Raw genomic sequence first — 16,081 nt, 5'->3', positions numbered from 1 at the left:
TGGGGTCAGGGTCCTGCCAGCCCCCAGGGTGCCTACCGCAGTGCCTGACGGGCCGCGCCGCGGGCCCAGCGCGCATGCCCGGAGAGGAAGCCCACGCCTCCGCGCGCCGGGCTTGTGACCTGCTTCGGTATTTCTTACCTTCCTAGCAAAGCGCGTGTTCGGTTACACACTGTCAGTCAATCGCACAGGAACTCCGGCAGGTGAGTATCTTTAACAGACTCTTTTTCAACTGTGAATGTTCACAGAGGTTCAGTAACTTGGCCAAAGTCACGGGGCTAATAACAGGACTGGACCTGAACGTCGATTCCAGCGCTTCCTCCCATCTCACCGAGCTGCCCTTCCACGAGCCCTCGTAGGTCAAGCCACCCACTCTCCCATGGCTTTTGAGCAGGGACCTGCTGCTTCTACCGGGAATATCCACCATCGCTACCGACTCCTGCCACCTTCTCCACGCCAAGCCCCACTCCCTGAAAACATAAGCTCCAGAACCCTTTCTTAATTCCTTTCTGTCTGCGTTAAGAACTCTGCAGTGTGCTGCATTTATTTCAATACAGTCGTCGTGCTGTACTTATTGCAGGACCAACAAATAGTATGTGCTCAATAAATGTACAGGCACCTTAATTTTATTTCTTTTATTCATTGGTTCCACGTTTACACAGGAATACCTTTAGAGCTACTTTATCCTCCGCCAGGCATTGTGCTAAGATCTTTTCATACATTATCTCTTGTAATCCTCTCTACAACTCTGTGAGAAAATGCTTTTATTATCTGCACTTTGGGTTTTGGTTTGTTTCCCTCCTCCCCCATTTCTTTCGGAGGCAGGGGGTAACGGATTAAAACCCAGGGGTGCTTAACCACTAAGCCACATCTCCAGACCTTTTATGTTTTGACACAGGGTCTCACTAAATTGCTTAGGGCCTCGCTAAGTCGCTGAAGCTGGCAGACAAGTTTGCAATATCATACATGAATCCCTTAAGGTCAGGGCTTGATTTAGCGTTTTACCTGTGAAAAAAGAAGTCTTCGTTAACAAAAGGGAGGATTATTTTATTTATGACTTTTTCTTGGAGAGGGGGTGGGCACTTTATGAAAACGGGGATTCACCTTTTTTTTTTTTCCTTTATATGGACTGGTTATGGTCTGGGTAGAAAGCAGTTCTGACCAAAATGGTGTTGACAGACCTTTTGTAGTGCATTACAGAAGAATGGGAATGAGTTGGGGGGTGAGAGGGCAGAAACTGGTCTTGCCTGGTTCCAGTTTGTTCTTTTTTGGAGCCAGGTAGGTGGTTACCCAACTTGCTTATCTCTAGGACACAAAAAGCATGGCATATATATTGTGTGAGCCCATGAGAAAAATATGATTGTCATTCTGACGACAAGCAACTTGGTCCTTGTTTTGAGATGAGTAGGTTCTTGGAGAAAGAGAAAAAGAGGGGCTGGGGATGTGGCTCAAGCCGTATCGCACTTGCCTGGCATGCGTGGGGCCCAGGTTGGATCCTCAGCACCACATACAAACAAAGATGTTGCGTCCGCTGAAAACTAAAAATCAAATATTAAAAATCCTCTCTCTCTTTAAAAAAAAAAAAAAGAGAAAAACAGACGGTTAGTAGGTGGGGAGCCAGATCTAGAAGCATGACTTGTCCTTTTAGTTAGATGAACAAAACCTTCAACTTGTAACAGATCAACTAGAACAAAAATATAGTATTTATTTAAATGTCATTAGATTCAAAGATTTACACAATGTGTCCACGAATCATTTATGGGTAGACTGTTGATCAAAGAGGACTATTCTGAACCCCAAGTACAGAATGATTGTCGTGGAATTTTATTTTCAAGAAGCTTGTCCGAGAACCTGCACATTTGTTCCCTGAAAAGTCCTATGTATATAATCAGAGAGCTTAACCCTGAGCATGTCACCTGTCTTGTCTTCTCTAAGAAGAATAGAGTGCCCACACTCTTTGTGCACTCTTTTGTTGTGGCCTTCAATAAATCTTTGCTTGTGAGGTAACTGGTGTAGCTGTGAGGTCCTGGTTGGATCCCCAGCACCACCAAAAAGAAACAAAAATCTTTGCTTGTGGGGCTGGGACTGTGGCTCAGCGGTACAGCACTCACCTAACACGTGCGAGGCGCTGGGTTCGATCCTCAGCATCACATAAAAATAAATAAATAAATAAAAGATATAAAAATACAAAGAAGAAAATATTTAAAAAAAAAAAATCTTTGCTTGTGCTTCACTTTCTCAAATGTCCTGAAATTCTTCTCCAGAAGCCATCAAGAACCTGCCCAGGCCCAATTGAGATCCCCTTTCCTTTGGAGGGACTTCCTTGGACCCCTGTCAGGTGACAGTTTTACCATAGTTACTTATGGATTGATATTTATGAATGTTACAAATGCAAGTGTTGAAATACAGGATAGTTACATTCTATAAAACTGAACACACAGTAAAATGTACTGGAGCCATGCGCACACCTTTAATTGCAGCTGCCCTGGCGGCTGAGGCAGGAGCATCATGAGTTCAAAGCCAACCTCAGCAAAAGCAAGTTGCTAAGCAATTCAGTGAGACCCTGACTCTAAATAAAATACAAAATGGGGGTGCTGGGGATGTGGCTCAAGCAGTAGCGTGCTCGCCTGGCATGCGTGCGGCCCAGGTTCAATCCTCAGCACCACATACAAAGATTGTGTCCGCCAAAAACTAAAAAAATAAATATTAAAAATTCTCTCTCTCTCTCTCTCTCTCTCTCTCAAAAAAAAATCATTAAAAAAAAATACAAAATGGGGTGGGGATGTGACTCAGTGGTCAAGTGCCCCGAGTTCAATTCCTGGTTACCCCTCCAAAAAAGTAAAGTGTACTGGAGAAATCACAAAACAACTTATGTTTGGTGATGATACTAGCTTCATAGAATTAGTTGTATTGGAATGAGAGAATTCAGTTTTTAAAATTATGATAGAGCTTGACATGAAGTTGTTCAGCTGGCAGTAAAGGATGTTGCGAATGTTAGTCCCATGGCTTCTCTGTTTCTCTGAATAAGAATGGAACACTAATGAAGTCAGAGGATAGAAGCAACCCCCAAACACTTGCCTCTTTGTCATGTTCACAGATGTGCCTATTTATTTATTTATTTGGGGGCTGGTCATGGAATCCAGGACCTTGTGCATGTGAAGTACATTCTCTACCACTGAGTTACAGCCTCAGCTCCAGATAGTCCAGTCTTGCAGGTGTTGCTTATCAGTTTACAGACTTGGGACCCCCTGCCCCATGGCTCTAGGATGAGTTTGAGCTACACCTGTAATCCCAGCTACTCAAAAGGCTGAGGCAGGAGAATCATAGGCTGGAGGCCAGCCTGGGCAATTTAGCAAGACTGCCACAAAATAAAAATTTAAAAGGGATGGTGTTATAGCTTAGTAGTAAAGCCTCTGGGTTCAATCCCCAGAACCAAAAAAAAAAAAAAAGAGAGAGAGAGATGCTCAGGCTCAGGCTAGCTCCCTCTGAAGATGGCCCTGCGTTCTTTCTTTAACATGTTTTTCCTTTCTTTATCCCCATACTTTTCACCCTCAAGATGGCCAGCATTATCCCTTGAATGTGCATTTCTTTCTTCATCCAAAAGATTCCCTCCCCCACATTTATATATCCTCATTCTCCCTTGAATATGTATCTGCTTTCCAAATAAATCTGTCTCTGAAAAATTAAATATGCTCAATAACATTCATTTTTAAGAAGGTGAAAATTAGGGCTGGGGTAGAGTGCTTGCCTTGCACGTGTGAGGCACTGGGTTCGATCCTCAGCATCACATGAAAATAAATAAACAAAACCAAGGTAAAAAAAAAAAAAAAGAAGATGAAAATTAAAATTGCAACAAAATACCTTTTCTGCTCAGATCAAAAAGTCTGATAATAGGGCTGGAGATGTAGCTCAGTGGTAGAGCACTTTCCTCTTATACACAAAGACATGACTTTGGTCCAATGTACCACACACACACATACACACACAAAAGCCTGATTGTAACTGTGTTGACCTGTGATAGGGTAACAGACACTGGTAAGTGTTGGAGCAGGAAATAAATTGGTACTCTTTTTGAGGAGTTATTTTAAAGACCCAGCATTTCTATTTTGAGGAATGTATTATAAGACATACATATGTGCAGAGTGACATAAGGGTATTCATTGCAGTGAAGCTCCTTGTGGTAAAAGGACCAAAATAGTCTATATTCTATATATAGGAGATGGGTTCATAAAAGCCTGGTACAGCCATGCAAAATATTATGCAGCTATAAAATGAATGGGGGAGGGCTGGGGTTGTGGCCCAGTGGCAGAACACTTGCCTAGCACGAGTGAGGCACTGGATTTGATCCTCAGCACCACATACAAAAAATAAGCAAGTAAAATAAAGGCATGCTGACCATCTACAACTACAAAAATAAAATTTAAAAAGATGAATGAGGGAGGGATGGAGATGTAGCTGGGTAATATAGGGTTGCTGAGTGTGTGTGAGGTCATGGATTCAATCCCCAGCACCACAGAAAAGAAAAATAACAAAAAACTACTTAATGTAGCCATGTGTAGTGGAGGTTAATGTCAGAGGATCATCATTCAATCCAGGGGTTGAAGATCATCCTAGGCAGCACAGCAACACCTTGTCTCAAAAAACAAACAGCTTTTTATGTACTGACATATAACAAAATTCAAGATATAGTGTTATAAAAGTGAAGCTCAAAACAGGGTGTAATGGTGTTGCTACCATTTGTGTTTTTTGTTTTTTTTTTAAGAGAGAGAATTTTAATATTTATTTTTTAGTTTTTGGCGGACACAACATCTTTGTTTGTATGTGGTGCTGAGGATCGAACCCGGGCCGCACGAATGCCAGGCGAGCCCGCTACCGCTTGAGCCACATCCCCAGCCCCACCATTTGTGTTTAAAAGAAATGTGGAATAGGAGGATGCATATCTTTATCTGTCCTTGCATGTGCATAGAGTGTGTAAGAAGATACACAGAGATATAAGGATGTCACTGAGGAGAGCTAGTTTTGAACTAGTTACATTTAGTTATACCTTTTTTTCTTTTTTTCTTTAAGGGAAACATTTGAAGGGTTGGGGATATAGCTCAATAGGAGAGCATGTACTTAGCATACCCAAGGCCCTGGGTTCAGTCCCCAGCAACAAAAACACCTGTTTGAGCTGGGCTCAGTGGCACACACCTGTAAATCCCAGTGACTGAGAGACTGAGGCAGGAGGAACATAAGTTCAAGGCCAGCCTCAGCAACTTAGCAAGATGTTTCTCAAAAAGTAAAAGGGCTGGGGATGTGGTTCAGTGGTTAAGATCCCCTGGTTTCAATCCACAGTACTAAAATAAAATAAAACACCTATTTGAAACCCTCCAATATTCCTGAAATTGGTATTTATCTTCCTCTTGAAAGGTTTTAAACATAGTACACTATTAATACATATGTGTGTATCCATAAACAATATATCACATTGTCTTATATGTTGTACTTTTGATTCAGCATTGGCTGTCTTCACTTAAAATTGTTTTAAAATATTTACCCATATTGATACATGTAGCTCTTATCCACTCAAACCACTGTATTCTATTGTTTGAATATAACCTAGTTTATCCATTCTTTTTATGAACATTTGGGTTATTTCCCAGCTTTCCAAACAGTGGTTAAGTTCACATTCTTATATATGTCTCTGCCCATCTATGGAAAGTTTCTCTAGATGAATGAGCATCAAAACTATTTTTGCTTGGGGCTGGGGATGTGGCTCAAGCGGTAGCGCGCTCGCCTGGCATTCGTGCGCCCGGGTTCCATCCTCAGCACCACATACAGACAAAGATGTTGTGTCCGCCAAATACTAAAAAATAAATATTAAAATTCTCTCTCTCTCTCCCTCTCTCTCCTCTCTCTCTCACTCTTAAAAAAAAAAAAAAACTATTTTTGCCATATACCCTCAGCAGTAAAAATATTTTCTGCATATACCCCTAATGAATGAATATGTAATTACTTAGAAATTATTTAGGTGAACTGCTGTACCAAATTAATATGTTCATCATAAAATAAACCCCCCAAAACAAAAAGAACTGTAAGAGAGTGACTCTCTGGGCATGGTGGTGCACAGCTGTAATCTAGCTACTTGAGTAGGGTTGAGGCAGGAGGATTACAAGATGGAGGCCAATGTGGACAATTTTGGGTGCCGCAGTCCGGCTGCAGCAAAATAACCAGGGGGTGACGAACAACTTGTGTGCATTGATACAGCAGGAGTGGGAGCCGTTTGTAGGACAGGAGCGGTATTTCTACATTCCACACAGCTTATCTAATTAACATAAACCAGATATAGTAGTCAACCAATAAGGAATCTCCACACTTAATGGCTCGCTTTTGTTACTTCTCAAACCATTCCCTCTGGCATTTTGCCAGGCACCATCCAGACTTGTTTACGAACTCTAACATTCCCCTGGCAAAATGCCAGGTGTTATTTTGACTTGTTTACAGACTCTAACATTTGGGAGGCCCTCTCTCAAAATAAATTTTTTAAATGGGTGTTAGCCACCGTGTGGTGGCATATACTTGTAATCCCAGAAGCTCCAGAGGCTGAGACAGGAGGATCACAAGTTCAAAGCCAGTCTCAGCAATTTAGCTAGGCCCTGTCTCTAAATAAAAAATTAAAAGGCCAGGGGATGTAGCTCAGTGGTAAAGCACACCTGTGCTCAATCCCTAGTACCACACACACACACACACACACACAGAGAAGATGACAACAACATGCTTGTGTTCATTGTGTCAAGGCCAACAAGCACCAGATCAAACAGGCTGTGAGGAAGCTGTGATATGGATGTGGTCAAGGTCAACACCCTAATCAGGCCTGATGGAGAGAGAGAGAGAGGCATGCTCAACTGTTTTCTGATTATGATGCATTGAATGTTGCCAACAAAATTGGGATCATCGAAAGAGCCCAGCTGGCCAATTCTAAATATACATCTTTTTCACCATAAAAAAAATGTGGTTCATTACTTACTTCCTGTTTATTTATTTATATTTTTAATTTTGGTAACAATAAAACCATTGCTAACCATTTTTTATGCAGTGTAGTAGTGTTAAGTATTCATTACTTTTTACATTTTTGGTTTAACTTTTTGTATAACATTCAGTCCTTGGTTTCAAGTTATATTTATTTAAGTCATTGGGTTTCTGAGTCATGACCACAAATGGTTCAGTGGATGAAGATGTGAATAGGGTTGGATGATAGACATACACGGGTTTACTATAAATATTTTTTATTCTCCATTTTCAAAATCTGCATCATTGCACTTAATAAAAGTAGATAGTAATTTTTCAGTCCTATCTACCAAGGCTTTTATTGAAATTGGGAGACAATCTGTCTTCCCTGATGTTTATCAATGGTTGTTACAAACTAATCAGTAGGTATTGCATTTTTAATATTTTTTAGATGTAAATGTACACAATATCTTTTTATGTATTTATGTGGTGCTGAGGATCGAACCTAGTGCCTCACACATGTGAAGCAAGTGGTCTGCCACTGAGCTACAGCCCTAGCCCATGCATTTATGCATTTTCATTTTCTTTTTTTTTTTTTGCAGTGATGGGGGTTGAGCCTAGGGACACTTTACCACTGAGCTCTAGCCACAGTTTTTATTTTTTATTTTGAAGTAGGCTCTCACTAAGTTGCTGAGGGTCTTGATAAATTGCCAAGGCTGCCCTGGAATGTGCAATCCTCCTATTCCAGCCTCCCAAATCACTGGGATTACAGGCATGTATGCCTGGCGCATTTTATGCAAATTTTTCAACATTTTTTATTGGTGCATTGTAGTTGTACATATTGATAGGATTTGTTGTTATGTATTCGTGCATGCACACAATATAATTTGGCCAACATCATTCCCCAGCACTTCCCCTCTCCATCCCCACCTCCCACCCCTTGGTCCCTTTGCTCTACTGATTTCCCTTTGAGTTTTAGGAGATCCACCCCTACCTTTGTTTTCCTTTCTCCTCTGTGGTTTCCACATATGAGAGAAAACATATGATCCTTAACCTTCTGAGTTTGACTTACTTTGCTTATTATGATGGTCTCGAGTTCCATCCATCTTTCTACAATTCATTTTTCTTCATGGCTGAATAAAACTCCATTGTGTACTGATACCACAGTTTCTTTATCCATTCATTACATTTTATATTTTTGACAAAAACACACTGAAACACTTGTTTGCAATATTTTAAAATGGAGTGCTCACCTGTACGTGATTCACTAGGATTATTTGCTATTGTAATCTTGCTGCTTCTTAAACCCCTTGTCTACTTTGGGAGATTAGGAAAATTAAATAGATAGCACAACATGTAAATCCATTTACCTATACATAATGTAAACTCTGTAGAACACTGAGAAGCAGACATACCACAGGACACTGAACAAAAACACCCACAATAGCTGGGCATGGTGGTGCATGCCTGTAATCCCAGCAGCTTGGGAGACTGAGGCAGGAGGATCACAAGTTGGAGGCCAGCCTCAGCAATTTAGCAAGATCCTAAGCAACTTGACAAGACCCTCTCTCAAAATAAAAAGTAGGGATGTGACTAAGTGGTTAAGCACTCCTGGGTTTTATCTCTGATACAAAAAAAAAAAAAAAAAAGCACAGTCCCTCCAGGTAGCAAACTCTCCCTTACTCCTTACCCGGACACCTCACCTGCCCTACATAACCCAGAATGTCTGAACCAGAAGACCAGAGAGGACACCAATGTCCATCTGTTTATTAGTAAAATTTACTTGTCTCTCTCTCTTATTTTAAGGGGGTGGGTGGGTACTGGAGATTTAATCCAGAGGCACTTAACCACCGAGCCACATCCTCAGCCCTTTTTAATTTGAGACAGATTCTCACTAAATTGCTTAGGGCCTCCCTCAATTGCTGAAGCTACTTTGAATTTGTGATCCTCTTGCCTCAACCCCCAAGCTACTGGGATTACAGGTGTGAACCGCCCCACCTAACTTATACAAGCTTTTTAGAGATTAAGAATCAGCTCTTGTTCTGTGATATGAACTGCAATATAGTATGGCTTTTTTTTTTTGGCAGTTCTAGGGATTGACCCTAGAACTGGTAGGGCTAGATCTGTTTTTTCTGTTTTTTTTTTTCTTTCTCTCTTTTTCTGTATGTTTATTTGTTTTTAAATTTAAATCCTTTCTAAGAAATTGAGAAAATGGTGAGAAAAAATTTTGGATTATTTTGCCAGGTGTGGTGGTACGCACCTCAGCTTAGGAGGCTGAGGCAGGAGGATCAAAGTTTGAAGCTAGCCCTGGCAATTTAATGAGATCCTGTCTCAAAAATCAAAGGGCTGTGGATTTAGCTCAGTAGGGAAAGCATCCTTGGGTTCAATCCCCACTACCAAAAAATAAATAAATAAAAATAAATAAAAAGGACAGAGGACACAGCTCAGTAGTTATTATGATAGGCAAAGGTACAACATATGTAGTCGAGGGGAAAAATAAAGAATGACCATGTGCTTAAGCCCTTTTCAGTGTTTTATTCACTCAAATCATTCAATACAATTCATTCAATAAGTTCTTAATCAAGAAATGACAATCCTTAATGCTGAGCACTGCCATAGACATAACCACTTCAAAGCAAACAATTCTAAGTTAATTCTAAGAACTGCAAACACACTTAATCATGACAGACATATTACAGACATTCCCTCTGCATGCTAAGCTCAAATGCCAGATCTAGAGTCTCAAGTCTTAGTCCTTAAGTCCAGCAGATGCACACTCAGACCACAGTGATCAGATCATCAACCGGTGGAGGCTTCCTCCTGGAGTGGGTTAATGGCTGGTTGGGGACAGAAGTTGTAAGGAGAAGTTGCTGTATTCACTAGGGTCAGGAGGCTGCTGTGGAGTTTGAGAATGGTGAAGACGATGCAGAGGATCAGGCAGATGATGAGAAGAGTTGGGATGTCAGTCCAGGTCCTCATCAGGCTCTCTGCAAGTGTGCATCAGTATCAGCTGGCTGAATGTCTGTCCTTTTGCTTTATTATTTATACTAAATTTTGGAGCTTCTGCTCCCTCGGGTCCCTATGGGCTGTTACCAGCTTTCTTAGTAAAGTTTTACATTTCAGAGCCAAGCCATATACTTTGGTGGCTTCCACCTTGGTTTTACACTTTGACTCTTATTGGGGTTAATGCAAGTGACATGTTTGTGGAAAATGACTTCTTTACCAGGCTGTGCCTGATAACATTGGAGGGCTCTGTGGGCTTGTGCCTGGGGAAGCTGCAGGTTTTTAAAATAGAGTTGTGTAAGCTAAGACCTAAGGCTAGCCTTACAGTAGTAGAGTGTCCCTGTGCTCAATCACCAGTATCACACACACACACACACACACACAAAAAAAAGCAACTGACATATCTCAAAATTTTTTACCAAGTAAAAAGCACCGTGTTTAGTCACTCACTATGTACTAAACACATCTTTACTCTTTAAAATATCACTGCCTGGTAGATGATAATACTCTCATTTTATTAAAAAAAAAAAAACTAAAAATCAAATTCATTCATCCAACAAATGAATTCATTAGGCATCTACTCTCTTCCAAGCAGGATTTTTACTTTTGGGATATTACAGTGACTAAAACAGACTGGATCCTTTTTATGGGCTTACGTTCTAGGGTATGTAGATATAGATAGTTAAGTTGGTAAAATAAGATACTTCCTGATTGCGTCTGTTCTCATGACTAAAAGGCTCAGGGGTCACTCCAGTTAAACTGGGCTAACTGGGCTGTGCAAAATAACTACACAAAAGACACAAATGCCTTTTTCTTTTTGGGTTGCCGTGACGGCTCCTCTGACCTTAAGGGTCTGCAGAGAGGGTCCGCAGAAAGAGAGAGAGCAAGAGCACGCGCTGACCCCTTTTATTGAGGAGAAGCTATTCAAATGAGGCAAGGGGTCAGGTTTCAGGGGGCTGAGTCTATCTTCATGATGTCCACTGTCAGCAGGTTGACTGACACCTGGGTAGGCCACACCCAAGGGCACAGTAAGAGAAGGGGACACACACAAGGCACTTCCATGGAAGATTCTATCCTAAACAGGGCAAGGGGTTATATTACAAAGGAACAGGTGAGCATAGCTTCACCCATGGGGCTGCAGCAAGACAGCCACCCTCGCACCCAAGAAGGGTGGGGAAAGCTTTGCCACATTTCTGCGACTGAGCACCTCAGCACCCAGCAGGGGAGTGTGACTCAGTCACGTGTAAGGTTGGTCTCACACACCTGATAATGGTAAAAACCATAAAGAAAACAAAGGTAGTGTGCCTGGCATGGAATGGGTGGGCTACTATTGGGCTGGGTGGTCTGGAAAGGCCCATCTGAAAGAGTGAGATTTGATCTGATACTTGGTTTGTCCAAGGCAGAAAAGAGAGGTGTGACTGAAGGGCAAGCACAGGAAGCCATTAGGAGTCTTTTTTTTTTTTCCCCTTTCTTTCTTTTTTGGATGGGGGAAGTACAGGGATTGAACTCAGGAGCACTCAACCACTGAGCCACATCCCATACCTATTTTGTATTTTATTTAGAGACAGGGTCTCACTGAGTTGCTTAGCGCCTTACTGTTGCTGAGACTGGCTTTGAACTTGCAATCCTCCCGTCTCAGCCTCCCAAACTATTAGGATTACAGGTGAGCTGCTGGGATTACAGGCTTGCATTGGGAGTCTTTGAACGGGAGGGTGATTTGTTTGATTTGATTTGTATCAGAACATGCTAGATTAGCCAATCTTAAAGAATTTTTGTTTCAGACCCTTTTACATGTTAATTAAGTGAGGATTCTAAGCAGCTTTTTGTTTATTTTTCTATTGTTATAAAAAAGCCACTCCCAAAGTTTAATGTGGGGCTGGAGGTATAGCTTAGTTGGTACAGTGCTTGCCTTTCATGCACAAGGTCCTGAATTCAATCCCCAGCATCACTACACACACACACACACAAAAAAAAAAAAAAAAGCTGAAGGGCACCAAAGTTTAGTGATTGTTAGCCATTTTATCACCATAACAAATACCTGAGATAGCCAGGAAAAGTTTTATTTTGGCTCACAGTTTTTGGAGGTCATAGTCCATAATAATTGACCCCAGTGCTTTTAGGCTTGTAGTGAGCCAGTTGTGGCAGGATTGGAAGGGGTAGCTGAGCAAAACTGCTCTCTTCAAGGCCTGGGGTTTCATAATCCCCTTCAGAGCATGCACTCAATCACCTAAAGACCTCCCGCTAAGCCCCACCTCTTAAAGGTTTCACCACCTCCCAATAGTGCCAAACAGAGGTCCAAACCTTTGAGGCCTGGTTCTTTGGAGGGACATCCAAATCCAAACTATAGCAGTGAGTTAATACAGGACTCATCATTTCTTTTCTCTGGGCTTCTGTGGGCCTAGGATTTGTAATCAGTTTGTTTTTTTGTTTTGTTTTTGTTTTTGTTTTTTTTTAAAGAGAGAGAGAGAGAGAATTTTTAAATATTTTTTTATTTTTTAGTTCTCGGTGGACACAACATCTTTGTATGTGGTGCTGAGGATCGAACTCGGGCCGCACGAATGGCAGGCGAGCACGCTACCGCTTGAGCCACATCCCCAGCCCCTGTTCCATATCATCTTCACTAAGGAACACAAGTTTTGACATTGACAGCCTCTAGCTGGGATGTTTCTAGTTATGTCAATGTAGAAAAGGGAACACAGCCAACCATCCTTGCTCTTTTAAACTTTTAAAACATTTACTTGTTTTTTGTTTGTTTGGGGTACTGGGGATTGAACTCAGGGGCACTCAACCACTGAGCCACATCCCCAGCCCTATTTTGTATTGTGTTTAGAGACAGGGTCTCACTGAGTTACTTAATGCCTCACTTTTGCTGAGGCTGGCTTTGAACCCATGATCCTCTGTCTCAGCCTCCTGAGCTGCTGGGATAACAGGCATGCACCACCGCGCCTGGTTAAAGCATTTACTGGGAAATAATGTGTTTTTAATTTTTTTATACAATACCTTTGTTTTATTTATTTATTTTTATGTGGTGCTGAGAATCAAACCCAGTGCCTCACACATGCTAGGCAAGCACTCTACCACTGAGCCACAACCCCAGCACCTGTGTTTTTTTAAATGTGTTTTTTTTTGTTCATTTGTTTGTTTTGTTTTTTCTTTTTCCAAGAGTCAATGCAATTCACTTGGCCACAATTTCGTTTGTCAGGGCTAGAATGTGTACTTTTCCTGAAGGGAGGAACCCCACTGGAAGGGATACCTACCATGTGTATGTGCTATAAACACATTTATCATGGTGTAGTAGGGGACAGAGGAGGCAGGGCACCAAAGATAGCAGGAAACACTTTTATTTGGCTGCAGCCAGGTTCAGAGGGTATAGCTTTCGCTGTAATCAATTAATGCCCCCAACCCCAAGTTCAGGCTGTTTCAGAACTTTATACCCAGCATGTAAGGGGAGGGGGCCCAGAAGTTCACAGTCTGCAGAAGTTCACACAAAAGCAACTTTTTCTTTCACTGTCAAGGAAAACACCTGAGAAGGGGAGAGCTTCTTCTCCCCTTTCTTTCCTCCCCCTGCCAGCTGTTACCAGGGAGCCCAATTAGTAATCTCCTCTCTATCTTTGAAATGTAAACTTATCTGTGAAGCTCAGGCCCAAGGCCAGAGGCCTAGTTAAAAGAATCTGTTTTTCTTATCACACTCTGCATTCACAGACACACTTCCCTTGAAAACCTTTACAAATTGTTTTACATATATAAATGTTGATGAACTATCATTTACTATCTATCTATCTATATATATATATATTATTTATAAATGTTTTTGAAAAAATTAATAAAGAGGTATTCAGCACCTGGAGTGCTGATCTCTTTCAGACCGGTGGCTAAATAAGAGAGAGTAACAGGAAATAAGAAGTTTTAACTACATTGAACTCTTTTGTAGAGATTCTTTTGCTGATAGTCCTAAGATCAATTATGGTGAAGATTTCTGGAGAAGCTTAATTAAGATTTCCTGTGGAGGAGGGGTTGCCACTACAATGATGTTTGAAAAATATTATTCTGGTTGTTGAATGGAAAATGGATTATACTGGAGACAGCAGGAAGCTACTCAAGAGTAGAAGCAATGTTAGGAAGTACTTTAGACAGTACTTTAGGCAAGAAATGTACCTTAAACTAGGGTGGCACCATTGGTCTGATTCAAAATATACTTAGGAGTCAGAGTTAGTAGGATCTGTTTCTGGAGTAGGGATGAACTTATAGGAAAGTACTGAAAGATAACTTCTAGGTGTTTGGTTTGAGCAACTTGGTGAATGACAATGACATTTACTGAGATGAAGACTGGGAAAAAATTAGTTGTTTTTTTTTTTTGTTTTGTTTGTTTTCTTTTTGAAAAAGAGAATGAAACAAGTGTTTAATTTTGAACATGTTAAGCATGAGGTGCCTGTTAGACATCCAAATTTTTAAATTATTTCATAGACTCCTGAATATGTACATCTGGATATCTTGGTGTATCAGGGGTCCACTTTATGCCCTGAGTACAAAGCTTTTTGCTTGACTTCTGGTGGCTTATTTTAAAACTGACATTTTTTCTTTTTCTTTCTTCTTCTTCTTCATCCCTTTCCTGACAGCAGGGGAAACAAGCTTAACATTCTTCCTGTTCCAGGATAAGCTATGGTGTCCTTCACAACACAGAAGATTGTCACTACCCACAAGAATAAAGAATCCGAATCTGGGAAATGTAGCAACATCTCATGGACACCCAGTGGACACAAATTAATCATATATACTGTTAATAGTTGGATCCCAGCTCTTGTATTATTCTTTTTTTAGGGGTACCAGTGAACTCAGGGTCACTAGACTACTGAGCCACATCCCCAGCCCTATTTTGTATTCTATGTAGAGACAGGGTCTTACTGAGTTGCTTAGTACCTCACTTTTGCAGAGGCTGACTTTGATCCTCCTGCCTCAGCCTCCCAGCCTGCTGGCATGCATCACTATGACCGGACCCTGTATTATTCTAAAGTCCTGTGTTCCCCCTGACCAGGAGCTTTTGGAACAGGAGTCCCATGTTTCTTTGCTAACAAATCAATAAAATATTTTACTTTTTCTCAAAACCTTGTCCCTGTTACTGCATTGGCAAGGGAGAGAAGAATTGAGCCTTCTATATCAAGGAGCTGAGGCGAGATCAGAGTTAGAGGCATAAATTCCGGGGACATTAGCATATACAATTGGAGATCTCCTAGGGAGATAAGGAAGAGGACTAAAGGACAAAGCTTTAGAGCACTCCAACAAGTATAGATGATCAGTGGCTTTGAATCCAACAAAGAAAGCTTGAAAAGGATTGAAGTAAGGTGAAAACCATTGAAGTAAGGTGAAAACCAGTGGAGTGCTGTATCATCAAAACAAAGAGAAGAAAGTATTTCAAGGAGGGAATAGTCCATGTTCTAGAAGTTGGACACAATGAAGATAGAAGTGTGACCATAGCATTTTGAAAGATGGAATTTAGTGGACCAGAACATGCACGGCTTAAGTGGAGAGGTGAAGATCAAAATGTAATTTTAAAAATTTAAAAAATCGGGGGGGGGGGGTGTGGTGTGGTGTGTGTACTGGGGTTGTGACTCAGTGGTAGAGTGCTCACCTAGCATGCCTGGGGCACTGGGTTCGATCCTCAGCACCTCATAAAAATAAAATAAAGATACTGTGTCCACCTAAAACTAAAAAATAAATTGGAAAAAAAATCATGGCTGGTGACGCACACCTATAATCCCAGCAACTCCGGAGCCTGAGGCAGGAGGATCACAAGTTCAAGTTCAGCAACTTGGTGAGATGCTATCCAAAAAAATAAAATTAAAAAGAGGGCTGAAGGGCTGGGGATATAGGTTAGTGGTAGAACATCCCTGGGTTCAACCCCCAGTATCCTTCCCAAAAAGTGCGGCGAGTGGGGGTGGGGGAGGTGGGTACTACATTATTGAACAACAAATGACAAATGGAGATAACCTGTTAGGTTTTTTGTCAGGTAGAGAATGGAGAAAAGAAGGGGAACAAAGGTGAGAAGACCAAATGCTGTATATGAAACTTTTAGGCAAACTGCAAAAGTCTATAAATC

General features: G+C 41.2%; 1 long non-coding RNA gene across 1 annotated transcript; it reads left to right on the top strand.

The window, feature by feature from the left end:
* Positions 1 to 7: 7 nt before the first annotated feature.
* On the top strand, positions 8 to 621 carry LOC124091643 (uncharacterized). The gene is made up of 2 exons (XR_006851403.2): positions 8 to 127; positions 246 to 621. It is a non-coding gene; the product is annotated as an uncharacterized LOC124091643 (long non-coding RNA).
* Positions 622 to 16,081: the final 15,460 nt, after the last annotated feature.

The sequence above is a fragment of the Marmota monax genome, unplaced genomic scaffold (genome assembly GCF_021218885.2).
Source record: "Marmota monax isolate L192 unplaced genomic scaffold, Marmota_monax_Labrador192_F-V1.1 WCK01_AAM20220418_F8-fsc00205, whole genome shotgun sequence".
Classification (NCBI taxonomy): domain Eukaryota; kingdom Metazoa; phylum Chordata; class Mammalia; order Rodentia; family Sciuridae; genus Marmota; species Marmota monax.
Note: the sequence above shows the minus strand (reverse complement) of the source record. Positions and strands in the feature narration are given on the sequence as shown.